Genomic DNA, 5,241 nt, shown 5'->3' on the forward strand with positions numbered 1-5,241 from the left:
AGATTCAGATTCGGAACTTCAGACTTTCAACTTCATACATAATTGCTTTATACATAAGCATTAAAGGTGTTCTTGAACTCCGAAGTCTGAAGTCTGAACTCTGAATCCGAAAGTCCTGAACTCTGAACTCGAAGTCTGAAGTCCGAAAGCTGAACTCCGAAGTCTGAACTCTGAACTCCGAAGTCTGAATATCTAAAGTATGAAGTCGAAGTCTGAACACTGAAATCTGAACTCTGAAATATGAACTTGAATCTGAACTCTGAAGTATGAACTCTGAAGTCTGAAACTCCTGAATGGGGGATTACATGAATCACGTGATCTGACGTCATACATTGTCGCGCCTTTTTGACGAGTAAACAGCCTTTTACCTGCACAATTTACACACAAGATGAATCTGCTTTTGTTTTAATTGAAATGTTAATTATTATTACACTATTTACTTTTATGAGTAAACTTTTCATTTAGTTTTACCTTTTTTTTAAAAGTTTTTTTCTTTTTATTTGAGTATTTCTACGAAAGTACATTTTGAGATGCACCTTAAAAAAGCAGAACTTGTGGCCCGTTTTACCTGCACAAAACACACAAGGGTGACCTGCTCCACCATTGCACAGGTCTTTATAGCTGTTTCTTAGGAAAATCATGGCTGCCAGGGTAAGGGTTCAGTGCCCCTCGGGCTTTTATGGGCCTTTTGTTTAACTTGAAGAAAGGCAATATTCCATATGTTAATTAAAGTGTTGAAAAATATTGAATACATGTATTTTCTGAATTCAGATTTATTGCAGTTAATTGTTAAAGCCAGAAATTTTTAATAAACAAGTTTTAATTGATGCAATTAACATTGTCCTTTTGCCCTTTTTTCTAGCTCACCTGCCAGTAGTAGTATATAGTAGTGGAGTAAATCTAGACAAATTAGAACTAGGGGTAGTGTAAAGTAGTATATATAGTAATAGTAGTAATGTAAAAATATATAGTAGACTAGAAGTAGTATAGACTATAAAGTACTCTTTCTAGTAAGTAGTACAGTGTATAGAAATAGTATAGCATATGGTGCGGCGGGGAGGTGGGGGGGGTGGGAAGTATAGTGGGTAGTAGTAGTAGTAGTGGGGGTATAGTATCTAGTAGTACTATGGTAGTAGTAGTAGAAATTTGTAGAGTAAAGTAAATAGTAATATGGTATATAGTAGACAATAGTAGTTTAGTACATAAAGTATAGAGATACTAAGTATTAGAATAAAAGTAGTAGGTAGGGGAAGTGGATAGTAGGGGTTACATAGCAGTAATTTTTAGACTATTTGTTATAGTAGATTAGGGGTGGTGGTGATAAGTTAGTAGTATTAAAGCACAGTAGCAGAAGCAGCAGCACAGCAGATAGCAGTATAGTAGCATAGCACAGTATAGCAGCAGAAGTAGTATAGTAGGAGTAGTAGTAGAAAAGGGATAGTTAGTAGCAGGAGCATTTAGTACATAGTATAGCAGTAGTTTGTAGTAGTAGCAGAGTAGTAGTAGTATATAGCATAGAAGTAGTAGTAGTAGCAGTAGTAGTTAGTAGTATAGCAGTAGTAGTAGAAGCAGTAGAGTAGGATAGTAGCAGTAGTAGAGTAGCAGTAGTAGAGCAGTAGTAAGTTGCAGCAGTAGTAGTAGCAGGAGCAGCAGTAGCAGTAGTATAGCAGTAAAGCAGTGAGCAGAGTAGATATAGTAGCATAGTAGCAGTAGTAGTAGTAGCAGTAGTAGGAATAGTAATAGGAGTAGCAGTATATAGTTGTAGCATAGCATAGCAGCAGGCACAGTAGTAGTACAGTAGCCAGTTAGTAGTCAGCAGTAAGTAGTAGGAGACAGAGTAGCAGCCAGCAGTAGTAGCAGTAATAATACAGTAGTAAGTAGTAGAAAGTAGCGTATAATAGTAGTAGCAGTAGAAATATGGTACAGTAGAGTATACATAGTAGTGAGCAGTAGTATAGCAGCATAGTAGTAGAGTAGTAGTAAAATAGATCGGGATAGCAGTAATGGGAGTAGTAGAGTAGTTAAAGAAATATTAGTAGTACAGTAGTGGGATTAGTAGTAGGAGTAGCAGTATAGTACGGGACACGGGAGAGCAGATAGAGGAAATAGTAGTATACAAGAGTAATAGCAGTATAGCATAGTATATCGTATGTAGTTTTTTCGTCTTTTACAAATAGACCCTTGTTTCTTTAACGTGCAAAACTACAGCGGGTTTCGTATTTTTTTAATCTAAATAAAAAGCTTCTCTAATTTTAAAATCCCGACCAGTTTCGATCGGGGCATCGGGATTTTAGTCCGGAACACAAACATTTACCAATCCAAACACGTAACTGTGATGATGTCTCATTTTAAAGATAGCGGATTACGTATTCATTGGGGTCAACGGACGCCACACCTTTGTCCGTGTTCTTTTTTCGAAAGGGGACTTAATCCGTTGCTTACAACTATTATATAGGGGAAATGCAATTGCAGAAAAGAACACTTTTTAGAAGACCTTTTAATTGGGGTTTCCCCAATAAAAGAAGCACTTTTTTTCCAAAAATTTAAAAGTACAGAAACAGCCTGGTTAGTACACAAATTTTTTTGGGACACATAGAGAATTTCAGGTAATTTTAAAAAGGGATCAATTAGGTCAAAAACCTGGTCAACAAACCGTGCAAAGAAAAATGCCCTTTTTTCAGCTTTTGCCCCAAGCAATTCAAAATGCTTTAATTTTTTTATAAACGCTAGTAAAAAATGTAACAAAAAAGCCAAGACAAAAAGAGTCGTTAAGTTAAAAGAACTGGGCCAAATTGATTTGATTTGATATTTTTTTAAACCCTTTCAAAAATTTTTCTAGTGATAAAAAGGGTTAAGTTTACCTTTCCATCTTTCCCTTGGGGGGAAAAAAAGCATAGGGGATAAACCCCTCGCACAAAGAAAATGTAGCAAGCTAACCCTGACACCCAAATAGGGGGTACAGTAAATCAATCAACCTTTAAACCACTTTACAGAAGGCGGATAAAAAAACTTAGGGCAAAGAGAATTGAAAAAACTGTTTGATCCACCTCTTTTATATTTTGTTTTAAAACATTTTTATCTTTTTTCATTTTTTAAAAAAAAATTTTAAAAAATTTTTTTTTTTTGAGCCAAAATTTTATTTTTCCCCCTGTAAAAAAAAATAACGTAATTTTAAATTTTTTTTAAAATGACAATTTTTTCTTTCCCAAAATTTTTATTTTAAAAAAGGGGAACAAACATTGCAAACATTATATTTTTACGTTTAAAACATCCAAGAATTAATTATTTTCAACAATGTTAATAAACCTTTTTATCCGTGATGGGCGCGGGGGTGAAGTAACCATTTTTTTCTATTTTACACTTTATAATATCGTTTTTGGGTCACTTCATCTTATTGTGGGACGTTTGCTGAATTCACAGCATTAATTTAGGACCAGAAATGACAATTTTCTCATAGTTAAAATCAAAATAAAGGGGTTTCTACCGGATGGCTGAAAAAATAATTTTGAAAACAATTTTTTTTTATGAAATTTTTTGTATATTTTTGAAAAAGGGGTATTAAAAATTTCGTCAAGGGAAAAACTAAAAAAAACACATTTCAAATTTTATTTTTTAAAACCTTTAAAACTATAGCATAGCGCTACGGTAAATTGATTTGTATAAAAATTGAATTTTTTTTCCGTCTTAATCAAAAGTTTTTGGACGCAGTCTTCGAGGGGTCAGGAGTTTGGAAAAATATGCGTGATTCGAGCCATGCTGGAAAACTCTTTTTTATTAATTCAGTTTTTTCAATAGTTTTTTCTTACGATTCATGGTCCAGAAAAAAATTTCCCCGAAGAAAAGAAAAATACTCAATTCGGAAGACATCCCCCCTTTTAAATAAATGTGAAAAAGAATTACATTTGGTTTTTTAAAATTTAATTTTTAAACCATCAAAAAGCTCGACCCAGCCCCGAACCATCATTTTATCAACTCATTTAATAAAATTTAATAGAAAAGGAAATCATTGATATCCTCTATATTTTATGTATTAAAGATCTTCAGTCAAGTTAAAAATGTGGCTCAGAATAGGCAATTTAAATCAAGTAAATTTATTTTATTTTGTTTTAAATAATTTGAATCGCGAAAATTTTTAGATAAGATCAAATCTTCCTTGCTTGGGGCGTTTGGTTTTCAATTTTTAACAAGGAGAATTTAGGAAAACAGCCTTTAAGGTTTTTGTGGTTCGAATATATTTTTGTCATACATCAACTTTTTCTTTTTAACGTTGTGGCCCAAATTTTAGTGTTATATAGTTCAGGTATGTAAATGATATCAGGGTTTACCCCGGGTTTCCCTCTGTTTTCCCCCCCAAAAATATAGTGAATTTCCCCCATTTGTAAATTTTAATAATTTACTTCGTATAACAGGTGTGAAACAAAATTTTAAACATTTTCTTGGAAAATCACCATCGCAAAAGATACCTGTGTTCGCAAGTCTTTTAAAAAACTTTTCCAAAAGTCCATGCACGACTCTAAGCATGCCCAATGGATTCTATTTTTATTGAGGGACTTTACCCTTTAAAGAAACCCCTTTTTAACTAAATGATCATCATTGGGGGCAAACGGAAAATATTGCAAAAGTCGAATTAAATTTTATTTTTTGTAAACCCCCGATCATGCTATCACGCTGGAACTCTCAAGCACCACTTTTTACACTGTTTTAAAAAATATCGACTATTATTTTTTGGGTGTTATTTCTTTTACCAACCAAGCCATATAACTTTTTACTAAATCCGGGCTACTGCCCCGTGAATTGCAAAACCCAAGGTTAATTTTACAAACCGTCGATGTGCCAGATAAATCAGGACCAGGAATGATATTGGCGAACAAGTAGACCTTGGCCTTCCCTCTGCAACCCTTTGGGTCCCCTATCCACATCAAAGAAGAACAGTTTTTTTACTACATGCAACCCTAAAATCTTTGCCGCCTCCACATAGTCTTAAACCCCAAAAATGACCACTTTCCAGATATTTTTTTTAAAATGGGACTTTTAATCGTTTTAATTTTAGACTCTGGACCCTCTAAATAAACTCATTGCGTTAACAGTCGTTTAATGTCATAACTTATTTTTATTTCCCTGAAGACCAAAAAGTGAGCTAAAATTTTTGTACTTGTATCCACGACAGAAGTAATGCTGTATTTGAAACCAAAATTTTCTTGAAACACCCGAGTTCTTTGCTTTTACTGGCAAACAGCCAAT

Source organism: Ruditapes philippinarum, unplaced genomic scaffold (genome assembly GCF_026571515.1).
Source record: "Ruditapes philippinarum isolate M1 unplaced genomic scaffold, ASM2657151v2 ctg11762_1_1_1_1, whole genome shotgun sequence".
Classification (NCBI taxonomy): domain Eukaryota; kingdom Metazoa; phylum Mollusca; class Bivalvia; order Venerida; family Veneridae; genus Ruditapes; species Ruditapes philippinarum.